We start from the raw sequence: 23,474 nt of genomic DNA, 5'->3' as shown, positions 1-23,474 counted from the left end.
TTCTTTGAAGTATAATTGACTTACAATGTTGGGTTAATTTTTACTGTTCAGCAAAATGATTCAGTTATGCATACATATTTACACACACACACACACACACACACACACACACACACATTCTTTTTCACATTCTTTTCCAGCATGGTTTATCATGGATGTTGAATATAGTTCCCTTTGCTATACAGTAGGACCTTGTGGCTTTTCCATCCTGTATAATAATCGTTTGCATCTGCTGACCCCAGACTCCCACCCTTCCCCACCCGCCATGGCAATCACCAGTCTATTCTCAATGTCCCTGATTCTGTTTCTGATTCACAGATAGGTTCATTTGTCATGTTTTAGATTCTACGTATAACTGATATCATATAATATTCATCTTTCTTTGTTGGGCATACCTCACTTAGTATGATACCCCCTAGGTGCATCTGTGTTGCTGCAAGTGACATTACTTCATTCTCTTTTTGACTGAATAGAATTCCATTGTCTATATGTACCGCATCTTCTGTATCCATTGATCCATTGTTGGATATTTAGGTATTTTCCATGTCTTGGCTATTGTAAACAGTGTTGCTATGAGCATTGGGGTGCACGTATCTTTTCGAATTATGGTTTTCTCTGTATATACAGCTTTTTATAATTGGATAATTTAAGGGACAAGGGAATTGGAGGGGATGTTGAGATGAGATGACTGTATTTTGCATTCATGGATGTGAATGGCTATGAATGGGGGGTCCAGAGAGCAAAGTGTAATGGGTTTAATAGTGTCCCCACCTCCCTCCAGAGTATGTCTACCTAGAACTTCAGAATGGGACTTACTTGGAAATAGGGTCTTTGCAGGTATAACTAGTTAAGGTGGGAGCATACTGGGTTAGTGTGGACACTAAATCAAATATGACTGGTGTCCTTGTAAGAATAGAGGAGACACAGACACAAATGGGAAAGATGGACATGTGACAGTAGAGACAGATGCTGAAGGCATGTGGCAATAAGCCGAGGTCACCAGGGACGACTGGCAGCTACTAGAAGCAAGGAAGAGGCAAGGAGGGTTCTTTGCTAGAGAGTTCGGAGATGGCTTTGCCCTGCTGACATCTTGATTTTGGACCTAGCCTCCAGAATTGTGAGATAATAAATTGCTGATTTTTAATCCCCCCATTTTCTGTATTTTGTTACAGCATCCCTAAGAAACTAATACACCATGGTAACACTGATCAAAAGAAAGTTGGAGTGGCTTTATTAATAGTAAGGCTATTAGTAGAGATAAATAGGGTCATTTGATAATCATAAAGGGTCAATTAGAGATTTATCAAGAGAATATAGAAATCCTAAACTTTTATGTATAATAACAGAGGTTCAAAATACATGAAGTGAAAACATAGAAAAAATCGACAAATTCACAATAGTCAGACATTTCAACACTCCTCTCTTAAGAAATGATAGAACAAGTAAACAAGAAATCAATAAGGGCATAAAAGATTTGAACACTTGAACCAACTTGACCTAATTGACATTTATAGAACATTATACCCAGTAACAGCATTCATATTCTTTTCAATTGCCTATGGAACATTTATGAAATAGACCACACTCTGGGCCAAGAAACAAGTCTCAATGAGTTTAAAAGTAATTAAAGTGATACAAAGTACACTTTGACTAAGTAGAATTGAATTAGAAATCTATAACAGAGAATGTTTAAATATTTGAAATGAAAATAACATACTTCTGGAGAATCCATGTGTCAAGTAAATCAAATAGAAAATCAGAAGGTATTTTGAACTCAATAAAATCAGAAACTCAGCATATCAATATTTCTGGGATGCCACCAAAGCAATATTTTGAAGACTTTTCAGCACTAAACTCTTATATTAGAAACAAAGTCAGTTCAGTTCAGTTCAGTTCAGTCACTCAGTCATGTCCGAAACTTTGTGATCCCCCATGGACTGCAGCAAGCCAGGCTTCCTTCTTCATCGTCAACTTCCATTGCTCAAATTCATGTCTACTGAGTAGACAATAGCATCCAATGATATCCTCTGTCATTCTCTTCTCCTCCTGCCTTCAGTCTTTACCAGCATCAGGGTCTGTTCCAATGAGTCAGGTTCTTTGCATCAGGTGGCCAGAGTATTGGAGCTTCAGCTTCAGCATCAGTCCTTCCAATGAATATTCAGGACTGATTTCCTTTAGAATGGACTGGTTTCCCTTGGGATGATCTCCTTGCAGTCCAAGGGACTCTCAAGAGTCTTCTCCAACACCACAGTTCAAAAGCATTACTTCATTGGTGCTCAGCTTTCTTTATAGTCCAACTCTCACATCCATACATGACCACTGGAAAAACCATAGCTTTAACTAGATGGACCTTTGTTGGCAGAGTAATGTCTCTGCTTTTTAATATGCTGTCCAGGTTGGTCATGACTTTCCTTCCAAGGAGCAAGTGTCTTTTAATGTCATGGCTGCAGGTCACCATCTGCAGTGATTTTGGAGCCCAAAAAAATAAAAGTCTGTCACTGTTTCCATTGTTTCCCCATCTATTTGCCATGAAGTGATGGGACCAGATGCCATGATCTTAGTTTTTTGAATGTTGAGTTTTAAGCCAGCTTTTTCACTCATCTCTTTCACTTTCATCAAGAGGCTCTTTAGTTCCTCTTCATTTTCTCCCATAAAGGTGATATCATCTGCATATCTGAGGTTATTGAAATTTCTCCCAGCAATCCTGATTCCAGCTTGTGCTTCCTCTAGCCTGGCATTTTGCATGATGTACTCTGCATATAAGTTAAATAAGTAGGGGTGACAATATACAGCCTTGATGTACTCCTTTCCCAATTTGGAACCAGTCTGTTGTTCCATGTCCGGTTCTAACTGTTGCTTCTTTACCTGCATACAGATTTCTCAAGAGGCAGGTCAGGTGGTCTGGTATTCCCATCTCTTTCAGAATTTTCCACAGTTTGTTGTTATCCACACAGTCAAAGGCTTTGGAGTAGTCAATAAAGCAGAAGTAGATGTTTTTCTGGAATTCTCTTGCTTTTTTGATGATCCAGTGGATGTTGGCAATCCCATCTCTGGTCCTCTGCCTATTCTAAATCCCTTGAACATCTGGAAGTTCATGGTTCATGTACTGTTGAAGCCTGGCTTGGAGAATTTTGAGCATTACTTTGCTAGCGTGTGAGATGAGTGCAATTGTGTGGTAGTTTGAACATTCTATAGTATTGCCTTTCTTTGGGACTGGAATGAAAAGTGGCCAGTCCTGTGGCCACTGCTGAGTTTTCCAAATTTGCTGGCATGCTGAGTGTAGAACTTTCACAGCATCATCTTTTAGGATTTGAAATAGCTCAACGGGAATTCTACCACCTCCACTAGCTTTGTTTGTAGTGACGATTCTTAAGGCCCTCTTGACTTCCCATTCCAGGATGTCTGGCTCTAGGTGAGTGATCACACCATCATAGTTATTTGGGTAATTAAGATCTTTTTTGTATAGCACTTCTGTGTATTCTTGCCACCTCTTCTTAATATCTTCTGCTTCTGTTAGGTCCATATTGTTTCTGTCTTTTATTGTGCCCATCTTTGCATGAAATGGTCCCTTGGTATCTCTAATTTTCTTGAAGAGGTCTCTAGTCTTTCCCATTCTGTTGTTTTCCTTTATTTCTTTGCATTGATCACTGAGGAAGGCTTTCTTATCTCTCCTTGCTATTCTCTGGAAATCTGCATTCAGATGCTTCTATCTTTCTTTTTCTCCTTTGCCTTCTGCTTCTGTTCTTTTCTCAGCTATTTGTGAGGCCTCCTCAGACAATCATTTTGCCTCTTTGCATTTCTTTTTCTTGGGTATGATTTTGATCACTGCTTCCTGTACAATATCACAAACCTCCATCCATAGTTCTTCAGGCACTCTCTTTATCAGATCCATTCCCTTGAATCTATTTGTCACTTCCACTGTATAATTGTAAGGGATTTGATTTAGGTCATACCTGAAAGGTCTAGTGGTTTTCCCTACTTTCTTCGATTTAAGTCTGAATTTTGCAGTAAGAAGTTCATGGTCTGGGCCACAGTCAGCCCCCAGTCTTGTTTTTGCTGACTGTATAGAGTTTCTCCATCTTTGGCTACAAAAAAATATGATCAATCTGATTTTGGTATTCACCATCTAGTGATGTCCATGTGTAGAGTCATCTCTTGTGTTTTTGGAAGAGGGTGTTTGCTATGACCAATGCATTCTCTTGGCAAAACTCCATTAGCCTTTGCCCTGCTTTATTTTGTATTCCAAGGCCAAACTTGCCTGTTACTCCAGGTGTTTCTTGACTTCCTACTTTTGCATTCCAGTCCCCTATGATGAAAAGGACATCTTTTTTTGGTGTTAGTTCTAGAAGTTCTTGTAGGTCTTCATAGAGCCATTCAACTTCACCTTCTTTGGCATTAGTGATTGGGGCATAGACTTGGATTACTGTGACATTGAATGGTTTGCCTTGGAAGTGAACAGAGACCATTCTGTCATTTTTGAGACTGCATCCAAGTACTGCATTTCGGACTCTTTTATGACCATGAGTGTTACTCCATTTCTTCTAAGGGATTCTTGCCACAGTAATAAATATAATGGTCATCTGAATTAAATTTGCCCATTATGGTCCACTTTAGTTCACTGATTCATAAAATGTCAATGTTCACTCCTGCCCTCTCCTGTTTGACTACTTTCAATTTACCTTGACTCACGGACCTTACATTCCAGGTTCCTATTGCAGTATTGCTCTTTACAGCATCGGACTTCCTTTCATCACCAGTTCTATCCACAACTGGGCATTGTTTTCGCTTTGGCTCTGTCTCTTCACTCTTTCTGGAGTTATTTCTCCACTGATCTCCAGTAGCATGTTGGGCGCCTACTGACCTGGGGAGTTCATCTTTGACTGTCATATCTTTTTGCCTTTTCATACTGTTCATGGTGTTCTCAAGGCAAGAATACTGAAGTGGTTTGCCATTCCCTTCTCCAGTGGACCACGTTTTGTCAGAATTCTCCACCATGACTCATCCGTCTTGGATGGCCCTACATGGCATGGCTCATAGTTTCACTGAGTTAGATAAGGCTGTGATCCATGTGATCAGTTTGGTTAGTTTTCTGTGATTATGGTTTTCATTCTCTCTGTCCTCTGATGGATAAGGATAAGAGGCTTAAAGGGAAGTCTCAAATTGGTGACTTCAATTTCTACATTAAGAAACTACAAAAAGAGCTAAATTAGAACAAAATATTTAGGAACTGACTCATTTGAAAAGACCCTGATGCTGGGAAAGATTGAAGGCAGGAGAAGAAGGGGACGACAAAGGATGAAATGGTTGGATGGCATCATTGACTCAATGAACATGAGTTTGAGTAAACTCCAGGAGTTGGTGATGGACAGGGTGGCCTGGCGTGCTACAGTCCATGGGGTTGGAAAAAGTTGGACACGACTGAGCAACTGAACTCAACTGAATTTAAGATAAAAGAAATAATAAAGATGAGAATGGAATAGAAAGCAGAAAAAACAACACAAAAAATTAATGAAACCAAATGCTGGTTCTTTCAGAACATTAATAAAATTGCTAAACATCTAAATAGATGGATTAGAAAAAAAGAAAACTTAATTTACTAATATCAAAAACAAAAGAAGTGACATGATTAGAGATTCTACAAATATTTAAAGGAATAATAGCAAATTATTATGAGCAACATTATGCCAACAAATTTGAAACTTAGATTAGGTATCAGCAGACTTTTTCTATAAAGCACAAGTGAGTAAAATCTTTAGGCTTGGAGGACCACATATGGTCGATGTCACTTTTTTTTCAATCTTTAAAAATGTAAAAAAAGAAAAGTTTAGTTTGCAGGCTATGGGCCAACTGCTGACTTAAGTGAAATAGACATATTCCTTGAAACACACAAAATTATTAAGCTTACTGAAGGAGAAATAGATACAGTGGGTCCTGCATATCCAGAGTTGTGGAACCTGGGATATGGAGGGCCACGTCATTTTATATAAGGAACTTGAGAATCCACAGATTTTGGTATCTGGGTTGGGGGACTTTTCAACCAATGCTTTGTGGACATCAGGGGACAATGTCACCTAAATAGTCCTATATATAGTAAAGAATTAAATTTGTAGTTAAGAAATTTCTCACAAAGAAAACTCCAGATCCAGAGGGGCTTACTGATAAATTCTACCAAATATTCAAGGGAGAAATAATACATTCCTACCCAAACTCTCCTAGGAAAATTAAAACGAAGAGAATACTTTCCAACTCATTCTATAGATTATGGAATTCCCTGGTGGCTAGACGGTCAAAGCGTCTGTCTACAATGCGGGAGACCTGGGTTCAATCCCTGGGTCGGGAAGATCCGCTGGAGAAGGAAATGGCAATCCACTTCAGTACTATTGCCTGGAAAATCCCATGGACAGAGGAGCCTGGTAGGCTACAGTCCATGGGGTCGCGAAGAGTCGGACGCGACTGAGCGACAAAAGCATCACCTATTACCAAAATCAGACAAAGACACTGCAGGAAAACTCCAGATCAGTACCCACTGTGAACATAGATATATAAATGCAGGAGGAGAAGGGGGTGGCAGAGGACAAGCTGGTTGGATGGCATCACCTACTCAATGGACATGAGCTTGAGCAAACCCTGGGAGATAGTAAAGGACAGGGAGACCTGGCATGCTGCAGTCCATGAGGTCACAAAGAGATGGACACAACTTAGCGACTGAGCAGCAACAGACAAAATTTTAATGTAATGAATCCAACAATATATACAAAGGAAAATTCATGATAACCATGTGGCTTTCATGTCAGGAGTGCAAACTTGTGGCATCACTTGAAAATCAATTAATATAATTTTCCAAATTAACAAACTAAAACCATCTAATAGTCACAGAAAGGGATTTGACCAAATTCAACATCCATTCCTGCATAAAATGTTCCCACAAACCAGGACTAGACAGAAACTGCTTCAGTCTGATCATATCAGTGATATCAATCAATCTGATATGAAAAATTAACTGCTATTATCATACTTCATAGGGAAAGAATGATTTTTACCTAAGCGCAGAATCAGGACAATGATGTCTGCCTCTTCAATTTTATTCAACATTATACTGGAGGTTCTAGCCAATACCATCAGGCAAACTGACATAAAAGTGCAGCATAAAAGACAACTATATTGTAAAGGAAGAAGGAAATGTTCTTGTTGTCTTTGTAGAAAATTCTTTGGAATTTACATAAAGCTACTGGAACCAATGAATAAGCTTAGCAAATTGACAGGATATGAGATCTGTACTAGTAAAGCTAATTTATTTATACTTATTAGCATTTATTTGTATTAAAGTATAGTTGATTTACAAAACTGTGTTAGTTTCAGGTGTACAGCAAAGTGATTCAGTTACATATTTTGTTTCCAGATTATTTTACATTATAAGTTATGACAAGATATTGAATATTGTTCCCTGTGTTATATAGTAAATCTCTGTTGCTTCTCTATTTTATATACAGTAGTGTTTATCTGTTAACCCCATACTTTTAATTTACCCTCCACCATCCCTTGGTAACTGTCAGTTTGTTTTCTATATCTGTAAATTGGTTTCTGTTTCATAAACTGATTCATTTGTATTATTTTTTAGATTCCACATGTAAGTGGTATCATGTGATAATTGTCTTCCTCTGTCGGACTTCACTTAGTATGACAGTTTCTAGGTCTATCCATGTTGCTGCAAATGGCAATATTTCATTCCTTTTTATAGCTGAATGATGTTCCATTGTGTATATATTCTCTGCCTTCTTTATCCGTTCATGAATGTCTTGGCTACTGAAAAGAGTGTTGCTCTGAACATTGGGTGCCTGTATCTTTTCAAATTAGAGTTTTTCTCTTTTCCAGATATTTACCCAGGAGTGGGATTGCTGGATCATATGGCAACTTTAGTTTTAGTTTTGTAGGGAATGTCCACACTGTTTTCCATAGTGGCTGCATCAACTTACATTCCTACCAACAGCATAGTAGGGTTTGCATTTCTTCATGCCCTCTTCAGCATTTGTTATTTGTAGACATTTTAATGATTGCCATTCTGATGAGTGTGAGATGGTACCTCACTGTTGTTTTGATTTGCATTTCTCTAATAATTAACAACATGGAGCATCTTTCCCTGTACCTGTTGTCCATCTGCATATCTTCTTTGGAGAAATGTCAAATTAGGTCTTCTACTCATTTTTTGACTGGGTTGTTTGTTTCTTTATTATTGAGTTGCATGAGTTGTTTGTATATACTACCATTTATGATACCATCAAAAATATTAAGTGCTTTTGAGTAAATATAACAGAAGAGGTTGAAAATCTATATAGTGAAAACCACTAGTCATGCAGAGAGAAATTATAGAATACCTAAGTAAATGGAGAGAAGTAATACCAATTTATGTGTGAGAAGACTCAATATTGTTAGGATGTCAGTTCTCTCCAAATGGATCTGTAGTTTTAATGCAATACCCATAAAAATTCCAACAGGCTTTTAAAACTTAGAAATTGACTAAAATTTATGTGGAAATGTAAAAGGCCTACAATAATCAAAATAACTGTGGTAAATAAAGAACAAACTTGGAAGGTTAACACTGCATGATTTCAAGACTTAGGATCAAGCTGCAGTAATCAAACCAGTGTGATACTGACAAAAATATAGAACAAAAGAACCCATAAAGAGATCTATACATATACAAACAACTGGTTTTCAACAAAGATGCAAAGACAGTTTAGTAAGAAAATGATAGGTTTTGCAACCACATCATGCTAGACCAACTAGATAGCCACATGCAAAAAATTAATAAATAAATAAATGTTGATTCTTACATCATACAAAAATAACTCAAAATTAGCATAGGTCTAAATACAAAATTGAAAACTATAAATCTAGAAGAAAACATTAGAGAAAAATCTTTGTGACTTTGGATAGGCAAAGAGTTCTTAAATACAATTCTAAAAGTAATGATTCAAAAGTTAGTGCTTGGAGTTTATTTTAAAATTTCCTTGTTTCTGAGAGAAATCATGAAGAGAAAGAAAAGTCACAGACTAGGAAGAAAAATTTGTAAATTGTGGCTCTGATTAAAAAAAATCCTGAAAATGAAACAGAAAAACAAATAAGTAAATTTTTTTAAAAAATTGGACAAAATATTTGAACAGTCATTTCTCCAAAGAAGGTATAAAGATGTCAAATAATTACATGAAAAGATGATCAACATCATTAGTTTCTAGGGAAACCCAAATTAAATCTACAGTGAGCTACCACTCTACACCTGTTTGAATTTCTAGGCTAAAACTGAAGACGGATTATACCAAATCATGAAACTTTCATATACTCTCCTGCACTCCTGATAGGTATGTAAAACGATACGGTCACTGTAGAAAACCATTTAGCAGTTTCCTAAAAAGATTAAATATACACCTGCCATATGATATAGTCATTCCAGTCCTGGATGTTTACCCAAAAGAAAGAAAATCATACAGTGTCCATACAAAGACATTTACATGAATGTTTACAGCAGCTTTATCTGTAATAGTCAAAAGATGGAAATGACCCACGTGTCCATCAAGAAAAGAATAGATAAACAAACCATGGCACATTCTCAGAATGTGCTCAGGAATAAGGAAGAAGGAACTATTGATACAGGCTACAACATGTCTGAATCTCAAAGTGATTACGCTGAGTAAAAGAAGCCAGACTAAAAAAGTAATACTGTACGATTCTATTCATAGAAAATTCTAGGAAATGCAAACTGATATGGAGTGACAGGGCAAATCAGCAGTTACTTGGGGATGGAGGGAGAGATGGGAGGAAGGGATTACATGAGGCAGAAGGAAACTCTTGGGGTAGATGGTATGTTCATTATCTTGATTGTGGCAGTAGTTTCATGGGTGTATACATATGCCAAATATTAATCAAATCCTACACTTTAAGTATACTCCATTTATTATATGTAATTATACCTTAGTAAATCAGAGATGGACTCTTCCTAAAGGAGAAGGAGGGGAGGAGATGAAAGGAAAGAAGGAAGAGAGGAAGGGAAAAAGGGGAATTTCAGCTCTCTAGGAAGCTATCTGGGAGGCTAGGTGAGTGAAAGGAAAGAATTTCTTTCAAGCGCCCCAGTGTCTCCTAATTTGATTGGTCTTAACTCAGTATATGAGCTACCAGGCAAGTCCCACTGGGATGTTTGTTTGCATAGTTCTAATCACATAAACTTTTAGCAACTTCTCTGTGATATCTGTGGAACATCAATGTTGCAGCAGTCTACCGTCTCAGAAAAAATTAAAAACTTTCTTCTCCCAGGAAGTTAGCTGGAAAAGCGAGGGGCTCCACATAGAACCCAGGCCACAGGTATCATCCAGGACTTGTTTTTCTATTAGTAGAAAAACCTCCTCACTCTCTACTTAACCCTTACTGCAGAGGATTCTGTTCATTACAAAATATTCCAATAAGCAGGCTCGATTGAGGAAGATACGGTTGTAAAACAAGTGAGAGATGGATCATATTCTTTACCCGAAGTCCCCAAAGGGCTCTTTTAAATAAGAAAGCTTTCTGAGGACATATAAAATTAATGTAACATATATGTATAAAAATGGCTTTGCGTGCACTTCAGGAATCTGTCTACATGCTTTAAGCCAGCCGGACTGAGTGAAAGGAGGTTTTGCAAAAGCAACGCTTTCTGTGAACGGGCCCCTTCTGGTCCCCCGGAAGCTGGCAGTGAAGCATCCACAGGACTCACCTAACTGCCTGCATCTGTGTGCTTTGCAGGGACCTCAGGGACCTTCCTGGTGCCCCTAGCAGGAGGCCCTCTGCTCTGCTCAGCTGTCGAGGGGTGACCTGGGTTCTTTGACGCCCTTCTCCAGGGCAGATCCCCAGGCCTGTGCTTGTCCTCTGCCATGCGCGACCCCGTGGTGGTGTGGCTAGACCTGGCCTGGTGGTGACAGGAGTGGTAAGTGTACCTCTCAGATAGGCAGGTGTTGCAAGTGGGAGCAGGTCGTGTGTGCAAGCCTGGTCCGCACTCTGGACCGGTCTGCACCCAAACCTGTCCCCTCCCAGACCAGCCTGCAACCCTCCCCAGGACCTGGGGCACAGGTGGTGCCCACCTCTGCTACCTTTCTGAAGATGCATGGATCAGCTTGTGCACCTGGGAGGACCCTGCACCCTGGCTCCCCAGAGAACTACTGCCCAGAAAAGGAAACCCCACCATTAGGGCCTCGAGTTGGCTGCACAACCCTTTTAAACAAAATGTTTTGTGTGTAGAACTGAAATTTTCTATGCCCAACTCTCCCCTCTCTGCAGAGGCCAACACTTATCTGCCTCCCATGCATCCTCCCAAGCCCGTTTCTCTGCTTTTCCAACTTCCAGCGGACCCATGGAATGTCTCACTCTGTTTGCTTTTAACATCGGTTCAGTTCAGTTCACTCACTCAATCATGTTTGTAATCCATGGACTGCAGCACGCCAGGCTTCCCAGCCCATCACCAACACCCGGAGCTTGCTCAAACTCATGTCATCAAGTTGGTGAAACCATCCAACTGTCTCATCCTCTGTCATTCCCTTCTCCTGCTTTCAATCTTTCCCAGCATCAGGGTCTTTTCCAGTGAGTCAGTTCTTCTCATCAGCTAGCCAAAGTGTTGGAGTTTCAGCTTCAGCATCAGTCCTTCCGATGAATATTCAGGACTGATTCCCTTTAGGATGGACTGGTTGGATCTCCTTGCAGTCCAAGGGACTCTCAAGAGTCTTCTTCAGTGCTCACTTCGGCAGCACATATACTAAAATTGGAACGATACAGAGAAGATTAGCATGGCCCCTGCTCAAGGATGACACGCAAATTCGTGAAGCATTCCATATTTTTAAAAGCTATATATGACAAACCCACAGCAAACATTATCCTCAATGGTGAAAAATTGAAAGTATTTCCTCTAAAGTCAGGAACAAGACAAGGGTGCCCACTTTCACCATTACTAATCAACATAGTTTTGGAAGTTTTGGCCACAGCAATCAGAGCAGAAAAAGAAATAAAAGGAATCCAAATTGGAAAAGAAGAAGTAAAGCTCTCACTGTTTGCAGATGACATAATCCTCTACATAGAAAACCCTAAAGACTCCACCAGAAAATTACTAGAACTAATCAATGACTATAGTAAAGTTGCAGGATATAAAATCAACACCCAGAAATCCCTTGCATTCCTATACAGTAATAATGAGAAAACAGAAAGAGAAGTTAAGGAAACAATTCCATTCACCATTGCAACGGAAAGAATAAAATACTTAGGGATATATCTACCTAAAGAAACTAAAGACCTCTATATAGAAAACTATAAAACACTGGTGAAAGAAATCAAAGAGGACACTAACAGATGGAGAAATATACCATGTTCATGGATTGGAAGAATCAGTATAGTGAAAATGAGTAGACTACCCAAAGCAATCTATAGATTCAATGCAATCCCTATCAAGCTACCAACAGCATTCTTCACAGAGCTAGAACAAATAATTTCACAATTTGTATGGAAATACAAAAAACCTCGAATAGCCAAAGCGATCTTGAGAAAGAAGAATGGAACTGGAGGAATCAACCTACCTGACTTCAGGCTCTACTACAAAGCCACAGTTATCAAGACAGTATGGTACTGGCACAAAGACAGAAATATAGATCAATGGAACAAAATAGAAAGCCCAGAGATAAATCCACGCACATATGGACACCTTATCTTTGACAAAGGAGGCAAGAATATACAGTGGATTAAAGACAATCTCTTTAACAAGTGGTGCTGGGAAATCTGGTCAACCACTTGTAAAAGAATGAAACTAGAACACTTTCTAACACCATACACAAAAATAAACTCAAAATGGATTAAAGATCTAAACGTAAGACCAGAAACTATAAAACTCCTAGAGGAGAACATAGGCAAAACACTCTCTGACATACATCACAGCAGGATCCTCTATGACCCACCTCCCAGAATATTGGAAATAAAAGCAAAAATAAACAAATAGGACCTAATTAACCTTAAAAGCTTCTGCACATCAAAGGAAACTATTAGCAAGGTGAAAAGACATCCTTCAGAATGGGAGAAGATAATAGCAAATGAAGCAACTGACAAACAACTAATCTCGTGAATATACAAGCAACTCCTACAGCTCAACTCCAGAAAAATAAATGACCCAATCAAAAAATGGGCCAAAGAACTAAATAGACATTTCTCCAAAGAAGACATACAGATGGCTAACAAACACATGAAAAGATGCTCAACATCACTCATTATCAGAGAAATGCAAATCAAAACCACTATGAGGTACCATTTCACACCAGTCAGAATGGCTGCGATCCAAAAGTCTACAAGCAATAAATGCTGGAGAGGGTGTGGAGAAAAGGGAACCCTCTTACACTGTTGGTGGGAATGCAAACTAGTACAGCCACTATGGAGAACAGTGTGGAGATTCCTTAAAAAACTGGAAATAGAACTGCCTTATGATCCAGCAATCCCACTGCTGGGCATACACACTGAGGAAACCAGAAGGGAAAGAGACACGTGTACCCCAATGTTCATCACAGCACCGTTTATAATAGCCAGGACATGGAAGCAACCTAGATGTCCATCAGCAGATGAATGGATAAGAAAGCTGTGGTACATATACACAATGGAGTATTATTCAGCCATTAAAAAGAATACATTTGAATCAGTTCTAATGAGGTGGATGAAACTGGAGCCTATTATACAGAGTGAAGTAAGCCAGAAAGAAAAACACCAATACAGTATACTCACGCATATATATGGAATTTAGAAAGATGGTAACAATAACCCTGTGTACGAGACAGCAAAAGAGACACTGATGTATAGAACAGTCTTATGGACTCTGTGAGAGAGGGCGAGGGTGGGAAGATTTGGGAGAATGGCATTGAAACATGTAAAATATCATGTATGAAACGAGTTGCCAGTCCAGGTTCGATGCACGATACTGGATGCTTGGGGCTGGTGCACTGGGACGACCCAGAGGGATGGTATGGGGAGGGAGGAGGGAGGAGGGTTCAGGATGGGGAGCACATGTATACCTGTGGCGGATTCATTTTGATATTTGGCAAAACTAATACAATTATGTAAAGTTTAAAAATAAAATTAAATTAAAAAAAAAAGAAAAGAGTCTTCTTCAACACCACAGTTCAAAAGCATCAATTCTTCAGCTCTCAGCTTTCTTTATAGTCCAAATCTCATATCCATCCATGACTACTGGAAAAACCATAGCTTTGACTAGATGGACCTTTGTTGGCAGAGTAATGTCTCTGCTTTTCAGTATGCTGTCTAGGTTGGTCATGGCTTTTCTTCCAAGGAGCAAGTGTCTTTTAATGTCATGGCTGCAGGTCACCATCTGCAGTGATTTTGGAGCCCAAGAAAATAAAGTTTGTCACTGTTTCCATTGTTTTCCCATCTATTTGCCATGAAGTGATGGGACTGAATGCCATGATCTTAGTTTTTTGAATGTTGAGTTTTAAGCCAGCTTTTTCACTCTCCTCTTTCACTTTCATCAAGAGGCTTTTTATTTATTTATTTATTTATTTTAATTTTATTTTATTTTTTAAACTTTACATAATTGTATTAGTTTTGCAAGAGGCTTTTTAGTTCTTCTTCACTTTCTGCCATAAGGGTGATGTCATCTGCATATCTGAGGTTATTGATATTTCTCCCTGCAGTCTTAATTCCAGCTTGTGCATCATCCAACCCGGCAGTTCACATGATGTACTCTGCATATAAGTTAAATAAGCAGGGTGACAATATACAGTCTTGATGTACTCCTTTCCCAATTTGGAACCAGTCTGCTGTTCCATGTCTGGTTCTAACTGTTGCTTCTTGACCTGCATACACATTTCTCAGGAGACAGGTAAGGTGGTCTGCTCTTCCCATCTCTTTCAGAATTTTCTACAGTTTGTTGTGATCCACACAGTCTAAGTCTTTGGCGTACTCAATAAAGCAGAAGTAGATGTTTTTCTGAAATTCTCTTGCTTTTTTGACGATCCAGTTGGTGTTGGCAATTTGATCTCTGGTTCCTTTGCCTTTTCTAAATCTAGCTTGAACATCTGGAAGTTCACAGTTCACATACAGTTGAAGCCTGGCCTAGAGAATTTTGAGCCTTACTTTGCTAGTGTGTGAGATGAGTGCAATTGTGTGGCAGTTTGAACATTCTTTGGTATTGCCTTTCTTTGGGATTGGAATGAAAAGTGAGCTTTTCCAGTCCTGTGACTACTGCTGAGTTTTCCATATTTGCTGGTATATTGGGTGCAGCACTCACAGCATCATCTTTTAGGATTTGAAATAGCTCAACTGGAATTCCATCACCTCCAACATCAGCCGCATTAAAACTCAGTGTATTCTGCAGCTTATTCTTTTTATCCTTCAGTATGCCTTGGAGTTCTGTCCATTTTAGAACTTACACGGCTACCTCATTCTTTCTAAAGGCTCCATATTCACTCCACAGTGTGGACATGGAAGTTTATTCCATGGCCTTATTTTTAGGCATGTAGATGGTTTAAGTTACACACAGCACTGTGATACCTGTGTGCATGTGTGGTCATTCGCTGCAGTCATGTCTGACTCTTTGTGACCCCATGGACTGTAGCCCGCCAGGCTCCTCTATACCTGGGATTCTCCAGGCAAGAATACTGCAGCGACTTGCCATGCCCTCCTCTGGGGGATCTTCCCCATCCAGGGATCAAACCCGCATCTCTTGCATCTTCTGCCTCACTGGGGGATTCTTTACCACTAAGTCACCAGGGAAGCCTGCTGTGATGTCTACAGGTAGTTTAACCTTCAACCCTACACCTGACCCTGAGAAGCATTGTTTGATGTCTTATCTGCTCTCAAAACATCCAGTACATTCAGACACAGAAAGTTTCTCTGTCTCAGAACCAATAAGATAAAAGCTTATAGATTACTATTCATAAAACTGGAAAGTGAAACTTTTTTCTTAGATCCGTTTCTCTCACTCTGGCCATTAGATTTCTATAGAGATCCACCCAGATTATCATCTTATTTTTGGTGTCTTTTGACCATGATTAGCCATGTGTTGTGTGGTTTTCTTCTTTAAATCATTTATTGTAGAGTTAGACAGGCCTGGGTTCAAATTGACTTCTCTGAGGTTCAGTTTTCTTATCTGAAAAATGGGCATCATATAAGTATCTCACCCTTGTGGAAAATAGAAGATGGAATTTCTATAAAGTGCTAAGTGATCAAACCATAGTAAGTATGTGGTTGCTGGCTGTTATAGAGTAAATGATAAACTCTGCAGTGTAAATCTATTTCAGTGTTTTTAATATTGAGGGGATTTTTAAAATATGTGTTTGTTTGTTTGGCTGTATCGGGTCTTAGCCGTGTCATGTGGGATCTTTCGTTGCATCTCCCTGGTTGTGGTACATGGGCTCAGTAGTTGTAGCAACATGGACTGAGTTGCTCCCCAGCATGTGGGATCTTCCTTCCCCAACCAGGGATCAAACCCACGTCCCCTAAATTGCAAAGTAGATTCTTAAGCACCGGACCACCAGGGAAGTCCCTTGAGTGACTTTTTAACAAGAGCCATGACTCAATGTATTAGCATCTTTGATACTAATAGTCTATCTTGTGGATGTGATTGCTATGTACTTACTCTCATACAACTGCACGTGCCCATTTTAGGCTTGTGTTAATTGCCCATATGTTTGGTCTAAGTTTGGTGAGCTATTAGATAATCTCAAAGTTGTAGAGAACCTTAAAAGATGATCTGTTCTAACTCCCTTCTCGTCATTCCCAGGTGTACAGACCTGGTCTAATAATTTATTTCCCAGGGCGGCTAATTCAACCAGATAAGTGGTGAAAATATTCCATAATTCCCAAAGTGGTATTACCTAATTGTCTTCTATCATCAAAGTCATTCAGGTGATTAATTTTCAATCATTCCCTACATAAATGGGAAGGAACTGAATCTTCATTGATTCAACGTATTCAATTTATTGAGCGCTTTCCGAGGACCACTGTCCATTCTGGGTGCTGATGATAGAGATGAACAGTACCCCGTGCAACTTTACAGTCTAGCAGGAGAGGCAGCGCTAAAGTGCTTATGAGTTGGAGTCTAGATTTACAAGAAGGTAACGTTTTGCTGATGGTAATTAGGCACTGTTTCTATTACGCTGATACTGACCTTGTGCTCCATGACATACTAAGCTAAGAGACAGATTTGGCACAGTTCAGGGGTGTCTTAGTTTTGGCATTGCATAGTTTAAGCAAGGCAATGGCACCCCACTCTAGTACTCTTGCCTGGAAAATCCTATGGACGGAGGAGCCTGGTAGGCTGCAGTCCATGGGGTCGCTAAGAATTGGACATCACTGAGGAAATTCACTTTCACTTTTCACTTTCATGCATTGGAGAAGGAAATGGCAACCCAATCCAGTGTTCTTGCCTGGAGAATTCCAGGGACGGGGGAGCCTGGTGGGCTGCCGTCTATGGGGTCGCACAGAGTCAGACACAACTGAAGTGATTTAGCAGTTTAAGCACTGCATAGTTTAGGCACTGCATAAGTATGCCATAAATTAACAAAAAGACAGTGGTCTGTCATATAGAACAAGTGAATGAGGCTTTCAAACACAAGCAATTTTTTTCCCCAAAAATCTTGAGCAGGAAAACATACTTTACAAATCTAGCATTTTCTTTTTTTTCAATTAAATGACACACATACATACACAACCAAAAGGGAAAATTGTTTTCTAGGTTGCAGCAGGCCCTGGAGATTTAAATACTGAAACCTTCTATTTGTACCCATAATTCATATACAGCTAGATGGGGTGAAAAAGGTTAATGATGGAATTTTTTTTTAAGTATGTTTCATTGACTATAAATGGCAGATCTGACAGTTAAAATGAAAATTGTTCCAGAAGAAACTTTAGTCAGACTAATTATTTGAGACGTTATAAGGATATATAATTATATTCTTCACCTTTAAAAAAAAAGTTTTATTACAAATGTGCTTTTAAAGAACAAGTAGAGAAATAAAAGCTGTAATTGTTCTTAATTATAGCTAACTGTAATTGCCCTCGATTGCAATACACTGAATATCACCAGTGGCTAAAGAAATTCTGGCATACAGACAGTGCACCCACATTCAAGAGATGAGGTACAGATTCTGAATATTCTGTTATCTGTAATTTAGCTCTTTTACTGCTGATTTCATTTCTGTTGGTTTTATTTTATTTTATTTTTTAGCAATTGTAGAGATATGATTGTCATCTGTGAATGTGTTGAAGGTTGGAGATTTCATCTGGGGTTGGTTCAAAACCTCCATCGCCACAGAAAAGACATTATGGCGATTGTTGAAGGAGAGAACTGGACGTGACCCACTGATTGAATACACAGATTTGAATTTCTAGAGGTAGTGATGAATACCAAGTGTAATTTACCCAGCAGGACCCAAGTGGCCTGGAAGATGAGAGAGAACACATCTAACACACCTAGAACACCCTAACTTCCTCTCTGCTCTCAGTCATTCAGATGGGTAAATTAAAGAAGCGGGAACACATCCATGAATGGGAGAATTTTCCTCTCACTCCTCCCTTTGTGTTCAGAACTCAGATGGAATTCTGTGTCTGACCAGACCTCCCTGCCTGCCTTTATAATCAGAAGGGCCGGGCAGGAGCCCCTGCGTTGACTGTTTGGTCACAGACTCCTGAACCTCTTAGCAGTGCAGTGCACGCTTGCTCAGTCGTGTCTGACGCTTTGCAACTCCATGGACTGTAGCCCGAGCTCTTCTGTCCATGGCGTTTCCCAGGCAAGAGTACTGGAGTGGGTTGCCATTTCCTCCTCCAGGGGACCTTCCAGACCCAGGGACTGAACCCACATCTTTCGCATTGGCGGGTGGATTCTTTACTGCTGAGCCACCTGGGAAGCCCTGAACTTCTTAGAGCCTTACTTCACTGGTCTGCAAAATGAGGCATACTGATAGGGAATCCACTTCCTCATCCAGGAGTATACCAGGGCAGACTGAAAATTGAAATGAACCCACCCTTGGACACTAGGGGAGAAAAGAAGTAGGTTCTTTAGCTTCCAGAGAAAGGGGCATTTTATTATGCATTTATTATGTCCACTGCTCTAAAAAGTAAAAAAATAGAAAACCAACAAAGAAACAAGATTCCCCTGAATAACGTCGGAACAGCCCTTATTACTTTTCGTGTCCATGGATGGCTACTATAAGCTTTCACCATAGCTGGATGAGCTTTGACAGAATTTCTGGAGTCTTTTTTTCATTAAAAATTAATTATTCTAATTTAATTATATTTTTAAAATTTATTAATTAAAAAAAAAACAATGGCCTGAGCCCCATTCCTGACAATGAGTTGTCACCAGGTCTGCACGGAGAGAAGCCATCTGAGGTCCTGTCCTTTTGGCCAGTCTGCACCCTGAACAGAAGTGTATGTTCCTCACTCAGGATGTTGGGTGAAAACAAACAAGGACAAGAGGCCTGAGCTCCAGCTTGTGCTTCTTGAAGCCTGACAGCCCCCAGGGCCTGGCAGAGCCTGCAGGGCCAGTCTGTAAAGAGGGGAGGAAGGAGCTGGACTCCTAGCCAGTCTCCAGCCAGGGGTTCAAGAGCTGGTGTAACCATCTCTCCATCTTTCTCATTAAGTAGCTCCATCCCCCATGGAGTTTGACTGTGGCTGTCAGAAGCCTCCTCCTCCTTCTTCTTTGTCTCCCCCCACCATCCTCCCTGTGTCTTTGGTCCCCTGTTGCCCTCCCCCAGGCCAGAGCCCATGCCAGGAATGCCCACAATGTCCGGCAAGCTCTCACATCCACCTCAAACTGGCCAGTGGCTTTTGTGTTTCATTTTATTATTTTTGGCCACAGCATGTGGGGTTTTAGTTCCCCGACCAGGGATTGAACCCGCACCCCTGTACTGGAAGCATGGCATCTTAACCACTGGACTGCCAGAGAAGTCCCTGGCTTTTATATTTTATATTCTTGGGAAGGGCGGCATCTATAAGACAAAATATCCTTCCTCTTGCTAAAGTCTTTTCATCAGGCAGGACTTTGGCGCAGTTACACTGATGAAGTCGCTCTGGATTTGTTTTCCAAAAACCTCCACAGGAGGGGCTCATCATGTGCCTGCATGGATAAAATCCCACCCTGCTCCTGACACGTGGGCATCCCTGTGTGCGGGCCTTGGTCTCAGTGGGTGACTCCCCTGCTGGGTGGTCAGCCTTGTGAGGGAGGGGTTCACGTATATTCATTTCCCACTCCATCCTCAGCACATAGAAACCAGCACACAGTAGGAGCTGTAGAAATATTTGTTGAAGAAATTAATAAGTAAATGCTAATGACAAATGCTAATGAACTCAATACCCATACACGTCAGTTGATGGATTAGGCCATTAGTCAAACATTACAATGCAGGCTGGTGTTTGCAAATCCCTCTTTGATCCAGAAATTATCAGGAGTGGGGATGATTTTCTCTCATTAAGAGGACTTATTGGTGATATTATGTCTCTGGGAGCAGGGAGAGAAAAATTAGGCTTTTATTTTTGCACAATGGGCCTCATTTTAAACTGACTTATCAAAGAAAAAATTATTTTCAATTAATAACATGGGGGGGCATATTTTCCCTTATGAAGCTCACTTATGAACTGCAGTACAGCTTCCAGCTCAATGATTAAAAAAAGTAAATGCAGAGGTCTTATAGTAACCTAGTAACTACCTAGAGGGTGTAGTAAGCTAACACCCTTCCCCACTGCAGGAGCCGAGTGTTTGAAGGATGGTTGGTTCAGGTACTTACTGGATCATATCATGTAATCATGCTGGATTTCCAGAGCAGAAAGAGCATAAATGATTAAGAGGTAAACCCATGAGTGCGGAGATGTCATTCTCCTTCTTCTGATTCCACCAACAAAGTCCAGGACCGCCATCTCTCTCTCAAGTGCATTACTGAGCTAAGTGTCAAGATGACATTTTTGAAAGAAAAGAAAACAAAAGCCCTTAACACCATCTCCCACTGACTGAAGGGACAGCAGCAGTGTTGTTTGAATAGTGGCCCAAGTCACAGATGACAGTCCGGGTGCCACGGTACCTGAGGCAGATTTGATTAGGAGAAACCTGGGGTGATTTTGTTCTTAAGGCCTGTGAGCACAAGAGCAGAGCCAGAGGCACACATTTGTGGCTGTTTTATAGGAAGAGTGCTAAAATAATCTGAAGAAATCTGGAGCCCAAGCAAATCTTAGCAAGGACTCTGAGTCAGACTGGCCTATTCAGAAGGAAAGAGCTTCCATGGTGGCTCAACAGTAAAGAACCTTCCTGCTAATGCAGGAGACTTGGGTTCGATCCCTGGGTCTGGAAGATCCCCTGGAGAAGGAAATGGAACCCGCTCCAGTACTCTTGCCTGGGAAATCCCATGGACAGAGGAGCCTGGCGGACTCCCATGGAGTCACCAAGAGTCAGACACGACTGATGAACTAAACAAGTGACAATTCAGAAGGAGGCTGGATACATCAGTGATTAGATTAAATTAATCTTCATGCAGCCAGTCTTTTGGCAACCCACATCGCATGTCTGCCTGCCCCCACATGCTAGTTCCCAGGAACCCCCTGTATGACTCTGTTTCCTGAGGATTTGGTGGGCAGAAGTCCCATCTCGCCTTGGTGGCTGCCCTCAGCCTGAGTTAACTACCTAAGTGATGTAAAGAGAGACTCCACCTGGTGGACTATAAACCCCTGCGAGCACAGACGAGGCAGAAGGAGCGTGAAGTGATACCTCTCGTGAAGCAGGTCCGCAGGCGGGACCACTTCTGTGGATGTTGCCGGCTGATTTCTCATTCACTTCCACGCCGGAGTGGACTTGAGAGGCTGGCCGGCCTCTTAGCGATATGAAGTGTCTCTTGTCGAAACCCGCAGTTTTCTAAGTGACTGGGTGAGTTTCTCTGAGGATCTCGTCTCCCCTTTTAGTTTATCAGTATTTAGAAAGTACACGTCCAGACTATCATTTCTTTAAGTTACAGCATCACCTCATATTGCCTGCTCCATTCACTGGGTACCAGTGAATAATTGCTGGAAAAAAAAAAAAGAGAGAGAGATGAAATGCAATAGTGCAAAGGATAGAAATAGACATAAGAAATGAAGGTGGGGGTAGAAGTCGTTGCGTTTCATGCCTTCATATATTCAGTCCCCTTTCTATAGAAATAACCCTCCTATGGAAACAATAGCCCCCCTGTGACTCCTACTATTATGTATTGATACTATCTCCCACCTTGCCTCATTCTTCTTCATGACATATGCCACGTAGTCTTTGTGACCTCATGGACTGGAGCCCACCAGGCTCCTCTGTCCATGGAATTTTCCAGGCAAGAATACTGGAGTGAGTTGCCATGTCCTACTCTAGGGGATCTTCCCGGCTCAGGGATTGAACCCACTACTCCTGTGTTCCCTGCATTGCAGGCAGATTCTTTATCCACTGAGCCATCGGGGAAGCCTACATAAGGTGGTCATAAATACCCATTTGCTTTTTTGTTTTTTGTCTGTCTCCCGCTTCTAGATTGTACAATTTCCAACAACGGGGCCATGTTTTGTGGTTGTTCTCTGTTCTGGCACAGAACCCAGAATAAATGAGTGGATGTAAAATATGTATACATCAGATCTGGTAGATACTGAGAGCAAGCAAGGTAGCAGAGTGACCACAAGCATAGAATGCCTCTGTCCATCACTAGCTGTTTGGCCTTGGGAAGCTATTTAACATTTTTCTGTCTCATTTTCCTCATCTCTATTGTAGTTGAATCAGAGTAACAACGTCATGAGGCTTTTAGATGAGTTAAGTGAGTGAATGCATGTAAATGGCCTAGAATAGTGGCTGGTATTAAATAAGAGCCCGGTGAATGTGAGTTATGCTGTGTGAGTGTGTGGTGTGTATATGTGTGTAGGTTTCACCATGTAAGAGTAATTGCTTGCATTTATACACAAACGCACACACAAGCCCACACACATTTTAATTATGGGAGTGAAAATTGAGGAAGGATAAAGTGATAGAGAAGAAGGGCCAAAATAAAGAGATTATAAATTCAGAGAAATTATCAGAAAGAAAGAAGTTGGGATGAGTGGAAGGAGAAGTGTCTTTGACTTTATCAGAGAAGACACTTTAATCTCTAAGGTGTTGTAGATTTCCCAGACTTGAGGTTCACCATGTAGGAAAAAAACTCAACTGTTCTAAATTGATATATGAATTTGTAATGACGCCTTGAAGCTAATCTTTTTTATCTATGTATTATTTGGAAAGAGATCCAGCTTTAAAGGCCCACAGTTTGCCTCAAGCACTGGGTGACCAAAAAAAAAACAGACAAGGAAAAGAATAAAATCTAGTTTATTGTAATACTTTCACCCTTACCTCCTATGACCAGAACATTAAATCATTTACAGGGCCAGGCAATAAAAATAAAAGGTATTTTAACTTTTTTTTTTTTGTCTTTGTACTTTTGAAAGAA

General features: G+C 40.3%; 1 protein-coding gene and 1 non-coding gene across 2 annotated transcripts in view; both read left to right on the top strand.

Annotated features, from left to right (window-relative positions):
* The window catches only part of CELF2 (CUGBP Elav-like family member 2), a 565,824-nt gene that overhangs the window by 104,526 nt on the left and 437,824 nt on the right, over window positions 1-23,474 (top strand). The window lies entirely within an intron of this gene.
* On the top strand, window positions 11,750-11,856 carry LOC112578975. Its single transcript, XR_003103410.3, has one exon. It is a non-coding gene; the product is annotated as a U6 spliceosomal RNA (small nuclear RNA).

The sequence above is a fragment of the Bubalus bubalis genome, chromosome 14 (genome assembly GCF_019923935.1).
Source record: "Bubalus bubalis isolate 160015118507 breed Murrah chromosome 14, NDDB_SH_1, whole genome shotgun sequence".
Classification (NCBI taxonomy): Eukaryota; Metazoa; Chordata; class Mammalia; order Artiodactyla; family Bovidae; genus Bubalus; species Bubalus bubalis.
The sequence above is the reverse complement of the archived record's forward strand: the minus strand, read 5'-3'. Positions and strand labels throughout refer to the sequence as shown.